The 19908-nt window shown below is 35.7% G+C and overlaps 1 protein-coding gene across 6 annotated transcripts in view; it reads left to right on the forward strand.

Moving 5' to 3' along the window:
- Nucleotides 1-19908, forward strand: part of NKAIN2 (sodium/potassium transporting ATPase interacting 2) — an 854966-nt gene that overhangs the window by 420909 nt on the left and 414149 nt on the right. The gene's annotated exons all lie outside the window — the stretch shown is intronic.

Below are 19908 nucleotides of genomic sequence, written 5' to 3' on the forward strand. Positions count from 1 at the left end.
GGTCATCTCTGTGCTGTATTTGTAGACATCTTGTCAGTACTTTTGGGAAACATTGACTCATCTGGGAACTCCATGCTCAAGAACATGTTATCTAAACTCCAGAGTTAAACCTCTGCCTGACTAAACCTGTCATTTTCTGAAAAGCAATGGAATCAATTTCTTTTTTTCCTTCCCACCCACCCCTTTTAAATGCACCACGTATGTTGAAGGAATTTTATAAAAGAAATGTTTTGCTACATGTATGAAACACATTTATTCTAAATTTTTTTTCTCTGGGGGGCACCATGGAGTGAAGAATTGGCAAGTGTGTGCAAGAAGACGCCCCCTGATGTAACCTGTTGTTTTCTAAATAATTTCATTTCACAGCCCAGTAAAATTGGAAACAGGAGACATCTTGAATTTTAGTTATCTTATCATTGTTTTGAAATGTTAGTGTTTGATGAAGGGCTCAAATACTTACATTTACACTTAAAGTTACACTTTGAGTGTTTGTGTCTAAAACTTTATAATGAGGACAAATTATAATTTGGCACAGTTGCCATTCCATCTTCTAAAACCGTTGTTTCTTCTTCCTCCTCATCCTCTTTTGCTTGTTCTTCTTACTACTTTTATTATTTCATTAGTATGATTTTAATGCAGGACATTTAACCAAAGGCATGGGAATGTGTGTGGACATTTTGAGGGGTGTCTGGCATGGTGATATTCACCTAGCAACTTAGTAAAAGTAGGACAAACTTAGCGCCATTAGCTCAGTCTAGAACAATGATGTGAATATACTTTTTCGTACCAGTCCTGTGCATCAGTACAGAGTGAGTGCTGTGGGCATGAGACTCACTGATAAAGAAGAGGTTAAAAATACATCAGTCAATTTTAACAATCTTGATACAGTTTTATTCAAGGGGAAATCGGTGTCATTTGTAATGTTTTCGATGCCCCCACTGCTGTCAATGCATTAGGGTTGAGCGTGAATGAATTTCAATACTCGCACACTTGTCTTTAGATGTCTAATACTCACCCATATTCCCAAGGCAAAATATAATTAAGCCTTTTCTGAACTAAGAAATACATGTTGAACTTGGAAAAGGTTTCAAAAATTGTATTTCTTTTTCACCAAAGGCAATTTTCTGGTTTGAACTCACTTTCACTGTTCTTCAAATAATAGTAAAAATAAACAGGACTTCAGGAAACATCCATCATTTAGCTGGTGATTCCTCCTCCTCTGTAACATTGCTGCCCCCATCCCGACCATTACAGTAAAAAGACTATCTGCTATTGTATAACTCTACCACATTTTCAATATGCAACATCACTGTTAATACACAAAGAATAGCATTATTATTTTTTTACAAATTTAAAGATTTTTTAATTTTAGCTTTCCAGTATGATTTAGGTAATGTATCATTATTTCCACCAAATTGCTTTTCTTTAGCACTGATCACCTTGGATTCAGATTTACTTATGGTTAAGCATCCACTCAGTCTTTACTTCTCCTTGAATATCAGAGCATCATAAACTCAATTTTTTCCTGCTAGTTTGCTTTAAGTCATAGTGATATATATACAAAATAAGATACATTTGAGGTTTATAAAGCAAGAAACACTGCCACAGACAGCACTGCTGGGCAAAAGTATCTTTAGTTATGTTTTCTCTTAAACTATATTTGATGACCCTATTTTATCTGATAGTTCTTGAGAATATTTTATATTGTAGTTTCTATTGTTTCCTTTACCATTTTATGCAGCTAGATGTATACAAATGAATGCCTAAGCAGAATTATATTAAAATTTGGATTGTAGGAAAGTTCATGAGTTCAGATATTCTCATGAAACATGCAAAATATTTATTAATTGACTGGTGCAAAAACTATATAACTAAAAAAGAAAAAAAGAAACAGACCACTGAGTCTAACTAAGTCTATAGAGCAAAGCTAAAATAAAAGTAAAGAAAATAAACTTGTGGATATATATAAAAAAGAAAAACTATATAACTAAAAATTGCATTAAAATCTGGTTACATAGAAGTTAGAAAAAGGTGTACAAAATAATGGCAATATGCGACACAAATAAAAAAGCATAAAGAACCTACAGCCAGCATAGTACTCAACGGTGAAAAACTCAAAAGCTTCCCACTAAAATCTGGGACAAGACAAGGATGCCCACTATCACCACTCCTATTCAACATAGTCCTGGAAGTCCTAGCCACAGCAGTCAGGCAAGAGAAAGAAATAAAAGGGATCCAAATTGGAAAAGAAGAGGTAAAAGTGTCATTATATGCTGATGACATGTTACTATATATAGAAAACCCTAAAAGGTCCACACAAAAGCTACTAGAGCTGATTGAAGAATTCAGCAAGGTAGCAGGTTACAAAATTAACGTTCAAAAATCAGTTGCATTTCTTTACACTAACGATAAATCAACAGAAGAAGAAAGTAAAGAAACAATCCCCTTTAAAATAGCACCCAAAGTAATAAAATATCTGGGAATAAATCTAACCAAGGAGGTGAAACAATTATACACAGAAAACTATAAACCATTGACGAAGGAAATTAAAGAAGACTTTAAAAAATGGAAAGATATTCCATGCTCTTGGATTGGAAGAATCAATATTGTTAAAATGGTCACACTGCCCAAGGCAATCACAGATTTAATGCAGTCCCTATCCAATTACCCAGGACATATTTCACAGAACTAGAACAAATCATAATAAAATTCATATGGAACCATCAAAGACCTAGAATTGCCAAAGCATTACTGAAGAGAAGGAAAGAGGCTGGAGGAATAACTCTCCCAGACTTCAGACAATACTGTAGAGCTACAGTCATCAAGACAGCATGGTATTGGTACCAAAACAGACATATAGACCAATGGAACAGAATAGAGAGCCCAGAAATGAACCCACAAACTTTTGGTCAACTCATCTTCGACAAAGGAGGCAAGAATACACGTTGGAATAAAGACAGTCTCTTCAGCAAATGGTGTTGGGAAAACTGGACAGCAGCATGTAAAACAATAAGCTAGAACACTCCCTTACACCATATACAAAAATCAACTCAAAATGGATTAAAGACTTAAACATAAGACAAGATACAATCAACCTCCTAGAGGAAAACATAGGCAAAACATTATCTGACATACATTTAAAAAATTTTCTCCTAGAAGAAATAAAAGCAAGAATAAACAAATGGGACCTAATGAAACTTACAAGCTTCTGCACAGCAAAGGAAACCAGAAGTAAAACAAGAAGAAAACCTACGGAATGGGAGAAAATTTTTGCAAGTGAAACCGACAAAGGCTTGATCTCCAGAATATATAAGCAGCTCATACGACTCAATAAGAAAAAAATAAACAACCCAATCCAAAAATGGGCAGAAGACCTAAACAAGCAATTCTCCAAGGAAGACATACAAATGATCAAAAAGCACATGAAAAAATGCTCAATATCACTAATTATCAGAGAAATGCAAATCAAAACTACAATGAGGTATCACCTCACACCAGTCAGAATGGCCGTCATTCAAAAATCCACAAATGACAAATGCTGGAGAGGCTGTGGAGAAAGGGGAACCCTCCGACACTGCTGGTGGGAATGCAGTTTGGTGCAGCCACTATGGAAAACAGTGTGAAGATTCCTCAAAAGACTAGGAATAGACTTACCATATGACCCAGGAATCCCACTCCTGGGCTTGTATCCAGAAGGAAATCTACTTCAGGATGACACCTGCACCCCAAAGTTCATAGCAGCACTATTTACAATAGCCAAAACATGGAAACAGCCTAAATGTCCATCAACAGGTGACTGGATAAAGAAGAGGTGGTATATTTATACAATGGAATACTAGTCAGCCATAAAAACCGACAACATAATGCCATTTGCAGCAACATGGATGCTCCTGGAGAATGTCATTCTAAGTGAAGTAAGCCAGAAAGAGAAAGAAAAATACCATATGAGATTGCTCATATGTGGAATCTAAAAAACAAAAACAAAAACAAACAAACAAACAAAAACAAAGAGTAAATACAGGACAGAAATAGACTTACAGACAGAGAATACAGACTTTTGGTTACCAGGGGGGTGGAGGGTGGGAAGGGGAAAAAAAAAAAAAAGCATAAAGACTCTATCAAACGAATCTCATCAAAATACCGAGGTCTTCATATTTCCCAATGTGATCTGTGAATAAATTATACAGCAGTGAAATAATTTTAAATTAATATTTACTTTTCCCACAAACATTAGGAGCAAATAATAAAATTATGAAAATAAGAATTATTTAGAAGAAAAACATTGAACTAAAATCCAGGATCTGTTTTCAGCTTTTTGGTGTACTATTTGCACACAGGCAAAAAAGGAGTCGTCTTTGGTTAGGCAAAATCTTTCACGGTGTACTTTGTACTAAGATCTGTCAAACTAGCACAAGGGTAGTCCCTCTCTCCTCTTTCTTCTTTTTCTTTCCTTTCTTCCTCCTCCTCCTCTTCCCTCTTTCCTCCTCCTCCTCCCTAGGAAATACTGCACATGTTTTACTAGAAATTCATTAAACCAGAAATAATGACAATAATAACAATTACTGTGATGCCTAATACGTGATAATATTCACTGTAGTGGAAACTTTCATGTATATATAGATCTTCCTATGCCTTCAGCATAGTCACTCGAGGTAGCATTTGAATTTTATAGAGGACAACTGATGCTCGGAGAAGCTAAGTAACATCCCCAGAACATCAGGTTGCCTTTAGGTCGAAGATCTGGATTCGTCCTAGGTCTATCTGTTTTCAGAATTTTTACCTTTTCTTCCAAGTTACATGGCCTCTCCAAGGAATGAAAGGGCACACAACAGTGAATCACACACAGCTTATGACACAGAACACACACCCAGGCAAACTGCTAATGACATACTAAAGTCACAAGTGGTGTCTGGTGTTAATTACTAATTCCCACAGCTAACACGTCACTGAAACCTTGAACCACAAACGGTATCTGACCGAATTCTGCCTTCCGACTCCTGCTGGGCCCCAATTCTGCATGCTGTGCTTCTGTGTACATGCTTCCGAGTATCAGCCTGATTACTTCTGATTTCAGAGCTGAAAGAACAACAGTAAAGAATACCTAGCATTTACATTTCCGATTCCTTAAAGTCTACAAGAAAATCATCAAGCAACAGGTTCACAGACTCTATTTGTGTGGCTCTATTACTGCTCCCATTTTTTTCTGAACAGATCTTTCTAGGTCTGTAGAGTTGTTGTGTCTCCCTCCTCCAGTGTAGACAGATTCAGCTAATACCTGGTGCACAATGTGGCTTTTACTGAATTGTTGAGGTTATAGATTTGAAAAGCCTTGCTGGCTCAGTAGGTAGGAAAGGAAACACCCCCTTCACTCTCTGTGCCTCATTGTTACTTCCTGTTAGCAGCCCCAACTGTGGCTACACATTGTTTTCTTCTCTTTTCTAGAAGTTTCTTGGATTACACTGGGGCAATTACTTCAGTTTCTTTGAATTTATTAACCTGTAGAATGGGATGCTAAGGCTTACTCTATCCACCAAGAGTAGGTAGAAAAAAACCTTATAAAGTATAAAGCACAAATACTTGGAATGCTGCAATAGGAGGCTTCTGCTCCTATGACTGATCAATGGCATGTCTATTAAGAAAATTATGTTTCTCTGCATAATCGAATTCCATGTAAATCAACAGTTTCCCAGGGTGAGAACCTGAAAATGCTGCTAAGTGACAAATAGCCAAAGCCAAGTAAATAGCCAAAGACCTATTTTAAGACCTATTTTAAGTGTTGTTTTGGTTTGATATTCAAAATGCAATTTAATGACTACTTACTACATTATTTTCTTCAGTGTATTTCCACATAGAAAGTACCTCCTTCTTTCCTCTTTAACTCACAAAATGCTTTCCTGCATTTCAGCCACTTTGTTTTGCCATCTGAACATTTTCAACCTCTCTAATCATATTAAAGTTGAAGGGCTGCAAGGTCTATTAAGAACATAAAGAAACTTAAGTGTAGATTATGTTATAACCCTCATGTACCATTTACCCCATATGCTTTTATTCTGTGAAGAGCCTGTACTTTTAATACTGTTTTTCCTTTATATCCCCTAGTACATTTGATTTCAAAATTTATCTTTTATTGTCCCTACAACCTATTTTTAATAATTAGAGTTATGGGAGTTTGGTAATTATATCCTTACATGGAGAAGAATAATTTTTAAGAAACACCTCTTACAAGCTCTTTTGTAGAGGTAGACAGGGATACAAAGATGATATTCATCAAATATATTTGAGAATTTGCAAAATAATTATATGATACTAGTTGAACAGATTCACATATTTATATAAGCATATTTACAGCTCTGCTATCTGGACAGAACGGACCATAGTAAATAAAGAAGAAAAATTTTGATATTGTTTTCAGAGGAATCAGAATATAGATGAGTCAGCCCTTATAAGTGTTATATATAATACATTTATCTTCTTTCATCAGTGACTATATCTCTTCTCTCAAAAATTATTGATACATTTTCCAAAGTCTGTCTTTACATGGGGTTGTGGAGTAATGAGAGATGGGGCAGCTTTTTTTTTTTTTTTTTTTTTTTTTTAGTAAGTGAAATCAGTTTAGAATTGCTGGGCTTTGATTTCAGAAGTAGAAAAGTTAGAATTATTTCATTTCACTTATTAAATAATAAAGTTTCAATTTTTAAAAATGCTATGATGGAAACCATTTTTGATATTTAGATGATTTTTCACAGCATAAAATTTTGTTTATATGATATTGGTAACAATTTAATTGTTAAGAATATGGAAGCAGTCAAGCCCCCTACTGCTTTTATTTTGTCTTGTTAGTAATCAACAGTTAAGGAAATCCTGACCTGTTATTATACTTATATTTTCATCTAGTTAGCTTCTGTTTTATACATTGATGGCTGTGACATATAGTAAATAGGAACTTTTATTTTAATTCAATCTCATATTCTAGGAAATAGGCAAGTCAAAATATACATTCTTGGGAAGAGACAGGCTCCCTGTTTATCACCATAGAAACAATACATCTTTAGTTCTTCCTGTTTTTTGCTCCCCTTTCTTCCTTACAGATACTCTCAAGCCTGCTGGTTAATATCATCATCGTCTAGTGGGTCCATTATAACCATGATACCAAAGTAAGTTCAGGACAGGTAATTCTCTAGTCAACAGTGTTCATGTTGTTTCAGGATTACTTGTGTTCTTTTTTCTTTAGCTTTTGAAGATAATAGGTTTGTACCTTTCTTAATTTCTTGGTAAAGCAAGAGGATGTTAAATTTGTGGTGTGGAAGTTGACTGCAAATAAATGAAACACAATTTTTTTTAATAAAGGAAAAAAATTAAGCTCCGTTCTGAGTAAGATGATTTAACAGTATAACATTTTTTTTTCCTTTTGTCTTTATAGGTTCACTTTCTTCAGAGATATTTTTTAATATACTTTTAATTCCTTCCAATTCCAGCATTGTTTTTGGATCTATCTATGTATGTTATAAATTGGTTTACTAATATCCTTACTTTGTTCCAAAATTAATTAAGATGACTTTCACAGTACAAACCAATCTTTTCAATTAACTTCTCCTCTTTGAATTCTTCCAAGACTCGGAGCTTGTGTAGACCATGAAAGACTGAGCTGTTTTTAAGTGATGAGATCTCAGGCATCTGGCTAACAAACAATGAGTCAGTATGTAAGTGTTTTTCTGTCACAGATTTCCTTAACTCTTCAAGTTGCTGGACAGAATTACCATCCCTCAGATGAAAGAGTTAAGACTCCTTAAAACAGTGGTTCTTAGAGCATCCCCAGGCAACTGTTAGCAATGCAAATTACCTATAAGCCCCACCTGCTGAGTTAGTAGCTGGAAGCGGGAGGCCACCCTGCAGCTTTGAAACAAAGCCCTCCAGGTAAATCTGTAATGTAATGATTTATGACATCTTTTTTGAGGGCTGACTTAGAAGAGGTTTTTAGTTTGTTTGCTTTGCTTGTTTTGTTTTCCTGCAATATATTTCAGGAAAATAGATTTTTTAAATTAATCTGTAAATTGATCAGTCACTTCATTATTTTTATTTATGATTATACTCTTTTAGGTGTCTTAGCTAAAAGTAAGGCTCTGGCTTACTTTTTTATAATTCAGGTACTGAATATTTTCTCTGCTTTCCTAAGAAGGGAGAGGAAGAGACTGTCTCACTGTTGTCCTGTAGGAACCTCCTCTAGAGTCACAGCCTTCGGAGCAGTTTATACCTAAACTAACTTGGATTTTACTTGGTTTTGCTATTTAAAAACTTAGTGTCATCAGAGAAAAATGTTCAGTCTCGGAAATGCAAATTATATAAAAGTGAAGACAGCTTTTGGCAATGTTGAATTACCAAAGGGAAAGCCTTCAGATGAAGGCAGTCGTTACTACCCTATTAGGGCTCAAAGCCTTCCTGTGTTTTACTCTCAGCCCCACAGGCTGCGGGCTGCCAGGCCCTGGTGACAGGCTTTGGCTCCTGCGTTTAGGATTTCAGCTACAATTTAGCAGACTTCAGTCGGTCAGGTCATGGTTACCCTGACTTCAATAATTTACTTTCTGCTTTTTTTTTTTCCCAAGAGCTCCACCTTATCATCTGTGACAAATCCTCTGACTCTGACTCCACAGTCAGACAAGGGTATTTTCTGTTTTAGTGAGAATGGATATATGAAATTTAAGTATTGTGACTATTAATATTCCCATAGCAATCAGCTGATATTTGTTTCATTATTTAAATTGACTCCCGTTGATATTCTGATTTGCTCTTTTGTCAGTAGGATTTGTCACTTAAATCATAAAGTGAATATTCTGAGAAGTAGACAGTTTACTGTCATATTGAAAGGCAGGTCTCCATGACTTTCCTCTTTACCTTTAGCACAGGAACAGTGATTTGTAACTGGCATTACAGATGATTACTTCATTGAGCTATGAACACATCAGAAAAAATAATTCATGTCAAAGTTTACATAAAAATATTCAATACATTTGATATGTCCCTAAACTTGATCCAGGTTGTGGGGATTTAACTAAAAGTGATGGTGTATATTTGTCTTAATTCTGTCTACTAATCTCACCTCTAAAATGTTAGTGAAGAAGAATCTGTTACATGCACACCTCTGTTGATAGTATTTTGAACTTGGTTAAAAAAAAGTCCCGGTTACGTATTAACTTGCCCTCGAAACAAATATTGCTGAACCAAGTCTGGCTGATATAACAATGCAGCTTGTGCTGTTAAATCATAATCCTTTAAATATGGAATGCTCATGGGAACTCTGCCACCTGCCGAGGAACAGAATTGCCATGGTTTTACATGTACTTACTTACTTGAAATTAGGTGCCTCTTGATCTCATCAGTGTGCAACAAAATAAAATTATAGGTTTTTTAATATCCAAATTATAAGGACTCCAAATTCACATCCACCTAGATTAGAGCAAGGTGCAATTTCTTCCACTCCATCATGCCCTCTCATGTTATATCCCAGCATGCCCAGGGCTGCTTACCCGTGTCCCAGAAGTTATCCTGATTATTTTACCTCACTGATGATGTCGGTACTCAAATACACTACAGCATGGCTGAAGGACCACGCAGTCTCTACCAGGAACAATGGGTGTGCCATTCAGTACCACGACCCGCTGCAGCAGGATGACTGCACCCAGACAGTCCAGTTAATCTGCCCTTTTCCATCTGTGCTGCTGCCATAGCTACTAGGGGACAGAGATTAGTGTCCCCAATACCTGCTGTCACAGAATTACTCCAAGCCTCCTCAGTCACTAGGGTAGGTCCCTGCCGAGTGATTCAGGTTTTGATGCCAATCGGTCCTCAAAGAGCCCCATCCAGCTCTACCATGCCCAGTCTGCCCTGGACATGTCAGTTGCCTGTGCCAAGTATTGTGACTGTCACCATTCACTCAGCTCCCTAAGGCTCCTCCAGAGTGCCTCAGGGAGGAGGGTTAGAATCAGGGCAGTTAGAGCTTCTTCTTAGACCCAGCACTTCCCTCTGATTTCTTCAGCCCTAGCATTGCACTTGGGTCACTAGTCCACATTTTTCTTATGTTGAGTTTCCTCTTAGGACCCCTGTTTTCCTTCCTCTCATTTATTGTTACCTGGAGCTACCGTAGTACATCAGGCAGATTCAAAGGATATTGATTCTCAGATGGAAAGGAAGTGGATGGAGACCCTTTCAGTCTCCATCCTCTCAGGAATGACTTTAGCCTATCAATACAGTGACTCTTATAGATTCCTGGCGGTGGTGGGGGGATATTGAATAATTTACGTACTAGCCAATAGCATATAAGTATTTGCCTTTGTTTGACCAAACTAGATCTTGTTATAATTTCACTTTCTCCACTGACTTTAAATGAATTTAAGTGTGTGCTTGGCTCATATAACTAAAAGATTGTATTCACAGAATTAATGGAGTGTCTGCCCCAATAGTACAGAGACCTTCCCTCTAGCCAGATAGCCATTTTTATTCTTCAATAATTTTAATGCCCAGCCTCCCCTGCGCAGTCTATAAGCCAGGGAGGTGATCCAGCAGAGCATCTGAACACTAACCACATGCCTCCTGAATAGAATGGTATTGGTCAGTAATTTTTATGACTTTCTCTCCATATGGGAAAATATTGGACATTTGTCTGAAATTGCCAGTTCACTTAACATATTTTTCCGTAAAAATCATAAAATGTGATAAGAGTCATGATTTTTTGCAGTGTGAAAATAAGGATCTGGCTCTTATTTCTGCAGTGTGTTGGCTTGCCCATTCCTATCCAAGACAGATAAACTCTTTAAGCTTTGCCTTCTTCTTCATACCAGTTATTAGTTGTTGTGAGTATGGAATGAAAGATTAATATTAAATTTTGACCATGTGCCTGGCACAGGTAGGCTCTCAAATGATTATGTATCACATTAAAAAGTTTCATTTCTTTGTCTGTTTCAGCACCACCCTTGACCATGCTTTGCTGAGACTTAGAGAGTAGCAGAGACGTATCATCTAGGAATCAGAAAGTCGTTGAACTAAGAGATAATCAAAATTCAAAATTAAGTCCTTTTCTGAATAGGGTTCCAATACTCTTCTTCCAGACCTTTATTTAAAAATGTTCTTTACGTATCTCCTAGTCACGATTTTATAACAAAACTTTGAGTAGTAATAGACGAGCTTTCCTCCCCCTCTTTGTCTCTTTCCATTTTTAATGTTTCCATTATGATTTCCAACTTTCAGGGCTTAGCAGAAAAAGGACCACTGCTTTTTCAGACCTTGCTTCTTGCCATGGGTACCATTAGCAGGAATGAAACATTTTCAATCTGACACTGAAAAGCAAGATAAATAACACGTATGGTTGTAAACTGTGGTACTAAAGTTGTTCCAAAATGTCCATTGCTCACCATTTCCATAATTTACCTATCAACAACTCTATTTATTTGAGGATTATTTTTATGGGTTATTGTCTACACTCAGGCATAGATGATAAGGCCACATGCAATCATCTGGGATGACAGAACCAAAAATAATATGTAATTTTAACTGTAAAACAATAAAGATCCCAGAAAAACAGCATCTCCTTTTTTGTGAACTCAGCAGATAATGCGTGAATTGGTAATGCTTGGAAGTATCGAAGACCATTGTACAGTGAACGAGCTATCAGTAGAGATGCGTTGTTAAACCATTTTAGAATAACACAGCCAATGGTTGCATGTAGTGCTGTAGTGAGTGCCACAGGAATTTAGTGGAGTCCTCAGAGAGTCTTGTGGTTTTAGTATGCCCGGGGCTAAGGGTGTATCAAGTGTCTCTCCAGAGTAATCATGTGTGGTAGTTTTTGGAGGGGCCTTGTGATCACTAAAGAAAGTCTTCCAAGTTGCTGAATTGAGTGAATAAGCATCTTAATCCACTTAAATATTTTTAGATCTAATTGAGTATGGAGGCAATGGGGGCCCTGTGCCAGGCGCAAAGAGGTGCTGACACTCTATTAAGTTTAGAAAACACCTACGGAGAGTCGGCCACCACCGGGAGAATACAAGGCTTCTTTGGGAAGGGCTTTAACTGCATTAATAGCAACAGGAATAGTAAGCACAGGAGAGCTCAGAATAGCAGTCCCTACAAGACATAAATGAGAAAATTAGGGAAACAGAATTGTAGTAAATATGATTTCTAAAATTCTCTTTAGGAATCACATAGATTTCTATGAATTTCCCATCACCTATAATTTGAGTATTGAAACTGATAAAATGTGAACCTTTTAAATATTACTAGATTCCAGAGTGATATTTTTCCATTTAGATATATTTTTCCTATATTTTCTCTAAATCAGACCATTGCTCTGAAAAGAAAAATGGCAGTTTTAAAAAGCTGATCTTCCTAAATGTAGCATTTCCAGGGATCTTTCACAATGTACATTGTGTTTTGACAGTAGTGAAGACAAGCAAATTTGTTTGAAATAGTAAGGAAAGCGTTGTTTTTATGTCATAAAAAAAGAGACCATCATAGATATCAGTGTGCATATATTCCAAATTCCATAACCTTTCTTCAACATTTCCCCCACAAGCATACACTACCACTGTTGACCTGAAATATATAGACTGCCTGTTACTTCTCCAGTAAAGATGAGTCAGTGGGCATTGGCAGAGAAATTACAATTTGTGGTCTGCAACCATGGTGAGCCACTTTAAGTTCCTGCATGGCAAGGGAAGGAGGACACTTTTATAAAGAGGAAAGGAAGTTGGGGGTGGGGGGCTATGGTAAAAAGGAGTCCAGGAGTTTTCATTGGCTGAGTACTTGCCAGGAAAGAAGAGGAGTCTTTCTTCTTCCTGTTGGTCTTGGCTATTGTCAAAGTGTGTGAGAGCTCCCCCTTCTGGTCTCCTGACTCTATTTAGTTGAAGATCCTGTTAATTTTTCACACCACTTATTTCTAGTTCTAGTTCTCTTTTCTGTTATCCTCTATTTTTTTCTATTCTGAATAAGGACTGACGTTAATTCTGTTAAAATTAATTATTCAGTGAAAAGTTTCTTAAAGTTGTTTACTAAAATCTATAAAAATGCTTAATTTAAAAGTATAACTCACCAATTAAGAGTGTTGTACTTCGTTAAGTGAAAAGTTTCACATTTCTTTCACAGTAAGAGGAAGATTTCAAAACCTTTTCTGATGTTGCTCTATGACTGTGGCATTGCTCAGCTCAGCCTTCAAGGGGCATAGCTGAGAGACCTAGCATTGGCTGGATGTTCACTTGGCAGAAATGTAGGATAGAGGATTCACACACTGGCAGCATGCTTGGAAGAAATGATATTTAGAATTCCTTCCACCTGCAAATCCTCTGATTCCTGTATTTCTGGATGTTATAATGACTTTTTACAAAGTTTTCTTCTGTGACACAGACAATAGATTGCAAATATTTTAATGAAGATTTGTCTGCTAATCATTATTTATTGATTATATTGTTTTTATGATTTTTTGAATATACTAACATGTCAATATGGGTGATGCTTTAAAGTCATCTTATACGTGGAATAGCGTTGTCATTCAAACTAAGAAACTCTATGATTTTTGCATAGTTAAGTCTTCACTGTTATCATCAGGTGAAAATTAATTAAAGCAACATACACAAAAAATGATTATCTATCATATTCCAGTCATATACTTTACTACATACAAGGTATACAATATCTAAAATATCTTTTTCAACTTCAAAAGGCTCACACAACAAATAAACAGTAATGTCAGGTACCATATTAGAGAAACATAAGAAGAAGAAATATCCACGCTTCTCTTAGGGAGCTAACAAAGATTCTGTAGAGAAGGTCAAATTTGGGCTGTAACTAGCAGAATGCGTAGTATTTTGGCCAGTCAGGAAAGAATCTAAGAAGGAAATCAGATTATGCAGAGGCAAAGAGGAAAGAAAGAACTTGTCACAAGATTAAAAGGACTCCTGCCCAGGGCTTCTGAATTAAAGTAGCAGGAGTCATTTGGGCTCTTTCTTCTCCCTTCCCCCTTCCCTTCTTCTTATCCCTTCAGGAATCTCGGGCTTCTGATTTTTATTTAGTTCCTGCCAATCGTCCTTGCTCTTCAGGGTACTAATAGATGATTTCTACAATCACTACTCCTACCCCCAACACCAACACTGCTGGAACTCCAAATTAGTTTACTTGATTTTCACAATCAAAATCCACAAGCATTTATTGAGCAAAAGCATTTTGAAATAAAGTATTATATGTTTTAAGGAAGGAGGTCTCTTTACTTTTCTGGTATGGTAAATCACTTCTTATAACTCAAGAGTTGACAGGCAAGAAAATTAGGGAGCGGAGCTTTGGAAAATAAATGTTCTACATTGGATTCCAATTTTCAGCTTTCACAGGCACAGGAAAGACTAGGTGGCTAGGTAACATCTCACTAGCCTTTACATCTGTAAACTGCAAATAGCCTTTATAACCTATATAACGTACTCCTATGTGAATATGTATATTTGATGTGTATAGGAGAAGCATTGTGAAAATGAAAGCAAGAAGCTTTTACCATTTAAAAAACAAAGTATGGACCATAACTCCTCATGCATAAGGTAGATCTGTCAGGAATTTTAATGTGAACAAGTGTCATTCCAATCTAAACAATTTATGATTAAAGAAAAACAAATCTGCCATGACTCAGCACTTTTACTGATCAATATAATACCTGCCTTTGAAATTTATATGCTGAGGGTTTAAATGTACAAATGAAATAGGTTCCAGATCACCCTAATGCTTAGCCATGGAGCCATGGCATATGTATTCTTTATTATTATTATATTATTGCAACTTCCATTCATTCCATGTCTAACAATTGTCAGGAGTTTTACACAAGCCATGCTTATCTTTCCAATATACTAAGTGGGTTCTGTTATCACAGTGAGGAAATGGACACGCCTTAATCTTAACTGGCTCAAAGTCACAGGATTAACTAGTACTGATTATGATTACAGATACTAGAACAAGTCATTGTTTCTCAAGATATTGGTGAAAATCAGAGGCCCATAGTTCTGACATTATTCAAATAAAGTTTTGTCTAGTGTCAGGGAACTTGATGGACACATGAGATTATTTTGAGTATCCTGATACCAGGAATGCACACAGATCTCAACCCAAGGTCAAGTCCTTGATGTATGTGAACCTTTATGGGAAGTACTTTTGTTTTTCTTGTTCATCATTGGATATCAGTTTATATTGTTTAAATATTAGTGAATATATTACATATATTAACATATGAGTATGTCAAAAAACAAAAATTCAGTCGAGTAAATGTGGGAATCTAATTGGCTTTATAAAATGATTCTTGAATCAGGCAGCACCCCGTCTAGTAACTAGAAGGGTGCTCAGAGGACCAGTGCAAAATGGAAGGCTTTTATAGAAAGGGGTGTGGGGTGAGGAAGTCACATCAGCAAAGGAAAAGAAAAGGTTATTTTGGGTCAGGACATCTTTTAGGGGAAGAGGGAATGGGTGGGGTTTTTTTGTTTTCTTTTGTTTGTTTTTAAAATTTTTGTTGTTGTTTTGCTTTTCTTGGGGCAGGGGAAGGAGGGAGTAATTAGGTTTATTTATTTATTTATTTAATGGAAGTGCTGGGGATTAAACCCTGGACCTCTTGCATACTAAGCTTGTGCTCTGCCACTGAACTACACTCTTCCCTTGTTTGTTTGGTTTTTAATCATACAGATGGCTTGTTTCCCCCCGCCCCCCCGGGGGCTGGAGAGGGTACAGGTGACTGACTGACTACTTCGTTGGTGCTGACCAGAAAATTCCAAACTGGTTAAGATTATATTTCTGGGAAAGGTCAAAACTGCAGTTGGGTTAGGTATTAATCTAAGTTTGGTATCATGGGCTTTAGTACAAGTGACACAATTTTGGGCTTGTGATTTTTCCATTTAAAAAACTATATACATGCACATAGTTATATACATAACATACATGTATGTATATGTCAAACTTTTGCTGCTAATTTAATTTAATCTAATCTTTATCACTAAATAGAAAATAAAAATCAATAATTTAATTTTTGCTATAAAATGTGGAGGACCTCTATATGAAAATTGTTTTTCTGACATAAATTCAGTACATATCTTAGTTAATATGGATCAGATGATTCCTCTGATAGCAGATTATATATTGAATAGGAGAAAAGGCAAATGAGTTGGATTTGCCCATGCTTATTTTAAGGCAGCCAGCAGACATTTTAACAATTCACTAATAAAAATAAGCTGTCAAATGTCCTGGCTAAATAAAGGTTTAGAAAAATATGATTTCTTGAACAGCTCAGGTATCAGGATGTGTAATTAATGTGCTTTTGTTTAAATTATTGTTCATCAGTTTATTTCTTATTCCACAAGGAACTATTTCAAGAAACCTCTAGGGAAAAGTGGTAGGTGGGTGAATGGGATTGGATATTGTTAATGGATGTTTAACAGTTTGAGGGTTTGATGAGCTCAGGTTGAAATATTTATATTTACGGGAGAAGAAACCATTAATCCATCCTGTACAAATAGCTTACAATCAATAACCATATGTATCCTGTGGTCATCACTGATGGAAGTGGAAAGCTTTTAATATACATAAAGGTTGACAATTATAATTGAATTTCTTGTTCTTTATTACCATAATCCATAGGAAAATATCTTCTTACAGCAATGCAAATTACTATGTTTTGAAATTATCTACTAAAATATGCTGCAGTTTTTGTACTTTTAAAACTGAATGTGTCAGAATACAAGTTATTCAAAGTGAGCATTTCTCAGAAATTTCATATTAATCTTTAACAAATTTAACAAGTTTGTTGAAACTAAATATAGGTATTCTTTCTAAATATAATAGTAAAGTATCAGAACTTGTCATTTCAACATATAATATGTGAAGCATAGTAGAAAATGTATTTATAGCTTTAAATGAAAACTATAAGCAACTAGTCCACCATGAGTTATAGACTGTTGTGTTACTTGATAGAGGATTCATCAAACCCCATAACCACAATGCTTACACACCTAAGGAATAATATTTATCTGCTAAATATACACCAAGTTTACATGAGATCTAAATATAATCAAAGTTAATATTTAGTAAACAGATATAAAGTTCAAAACTGAAATGTTTCCTGAGTAATTATTGACCCAAGTCTGTTATTCCCCACAACAGTGAATGTTGGAGTGAAAAACAAAGGTTTGCTCTACTTTAGAAAAAGGTTCAGATTCAATTATTTAATCTTAGCATTCTCTTGCCTATTTTAGGAAAATAGATCGACATTCTCTTCTTAAACGTTTTCACCCATCTTATGGTCATAGCTGGATATTAGAGTGATATCTTACCTATTTCATTTGCACATTTAAACTCATTCATGTGGGATGTGGGCAAATGAATTCAGGGCCAAAATCTCCTAACAAGGAAAGGACAACACTTGAGTCTTCCATACAAATCACAGAGGATTTAACAGATGGTGTAGTTGAATCCATTATGCCAACATAGCCTTTTATTTGAAAATTTGAACTATTACACACTACTACAGAATAGTAATACCTTTTGACTTAAAAAACAGATGAGATTAGAGAAACTGAGGAAAAGTACCCTTCATGGTAGATTTTAGCTTAGAAGTCTGGCTTTTTTTTTTTTTTTTTTTTTCTGGAAAGAAGAAATGTATTAAATCTAGAAGAATCAAAAGTTTATACTAAATACAATAGTCAAGACATGGAAGCAACCTAAATGTCCATCTGGGTTACTGGATAAAGAAGTTGTGGTACATTTATATAATCGAATCCTACTCAGCCATAAAAAAGAATAAAATAATGCCATTTGCAGCAACATGGATGGACCTAGAGATTGTAATTCTAAGTGAAGTAAGTCAGAAAGAGAAAGAAAAATACCATGTGTATCAAACATATGTGGACTCTAATAAAAAGAAAAAAAGAGGACACTAGTGAACTCATCTACAAAACAGAAACAGACTAGCAGACATAGTAAACAATCTTATTGTTACTGGGGAAAGGAGGTGGGAGGGGATAAATTTGGGAGTTTTGAGATTTGCAAATGTTAGCCCCTATGTATAAAAGAAACAGATTTCTTCTGTATAGCACAGGGAACTATATTCAATATCTTGTAGTAACCGTTAATGGAAAAGAATATGGAAATGAATATAAGTATGCATATGCATGACTAGGACATTGTGCTGTACACCAGAAACTGACACATTGTAACTGACTATACTTCAATTAAAAAAAAAAGTTTATACTAATTTAATTTATAGAAAGTTAAAGTGGGCAGGGAACTTAAGAGTCCTCAATTCCAAACCATTAATTTTAGATGAATTATTGGAAGCTGAAAAAGGGTAGATCATTTTGCTGAAACTGTACAGAGCTTATAAAAGACTCAAGCCTAGAATTTGTTCTCTGGTAGTTTTTCAAGTATACCAGGCTATTTGAAGTTGTAAGTCACACCAAGAGCGTTTTCTAAATTAAAAATCTGTTTGGCTAACTTATTACTTTGCAATAACAACATGTTTATCTCTGAGATCAAGTTGGCATTCTAATGACTAATGAAACTATAACTTTATGTTCACTTCTCTTATTGAGGTTTTTCATTGTCTATACCTGCTAAATTTTTTTATTTTATTTTATTAAGTCTTCCAACTATCATTCTGACAGCTTACTTTGCATATATTTATTTAAACAATTCATTATTATTTGCAATTTCTCTCTTTATATTTCTTGATTTTCTACCCAGAATCCTGAACTAGACACTAGGAGTTTAGAGTTTAGAGCTCTGCTACAAAATAAGTGTATGATCTCAGGCAAAACTACATTCTCAAGGTCTTTTTTTTCTCAGTTGTGAATGGATTGAGTTGAAGAGTGTGATTCTATAGACTTATTACAGCCACAGGAATTGACATAGTATTTTATAATTCTTTGGCATTTTTATTGGACCCTTTTAATGACACATTCCAGCCTTCCTTGATCCATGCACTCTACCCCAGGATGTTGGTCAAATGACATTCCTTCTCTCTGACTTTCTCTCCTTTGTTACTTACATGTCTTTCCTCTCTTCTCAGCGTTTACTTTTGGTCTCTTCTCACTTTCCTTCTCACTCCTGGGATTTACAATCTCAAACAGTAGTAAAAAAGGTCACACTACGTAGGTAACCTTTTTTGGATACATGGGTCGTTTTAAAATACCTGTTCTTCATAGAAACTTTACATTCGTCAGGTTAATAGGGCTTGGTGAAAAGACATTGGGTTCATTACAGAAGCATGCAACCAATTAAACGCTAAAATGAGATCAAACCACTAAGCCAAACGGAGAAAAGTGCATTGAAAGGATCATATCCATTTTGCTAGGGTTGACGTGGGGTAGAAGGTGATTTACATGACTAAGCTAGCACGTTCACTTACACAGATAAGTTTTGTTGTGATTTTAGTTTTACTATTTGTGCAGGGGCACTGGGAGGGCCTTGAATTGCCATCCCTGCTTATAATGGCATTGCTGACATGTCACTAGTGCTGACTTTTAAACTTTATAAGGCAACTACTTTATACTCTGTTTTGAAGCTGTGATTAGAAAGTTAATATTTGAAATACATTTGATGTGTTACCAAACAGAATGGGGGCTGCAGATTCTTTTTTGTTGTTGTTGTTGTACTTACAATTCACAGAAACACCAAATATATCTCCCTGAGTTATGTTCATTAGAATTGACTACAAAATATGATTGTTTCTTGGAAGCCAAGAAACATACAGAGCAACTGGAACATGACCATACAGTTTTCACAGGATGAATACATTCATTAGGAAGTGGACTTAAATCTGAAAGTAGCTATTCTATGAAATATGACTAAAATCTCTACTGCAGTCAGAGGTGGTTTTAGTGAGGAACTACGGTCTTGACTCCTAGATTCTCG

This window comes from Camelus ferus, chromosome 8, assembly GCF_009834535.1.
Source record: "Camelus ferus isolate YT-003-E chromosome 8, BCGSAC_Cfer_1.0, whole genome shotgun sequence".
Lineage (NCBI taxonomy): Eukaryota > Metazoa > Chordata > Mammalia > Artiodactyla > Camelidae > Camelus > Camelus ferus.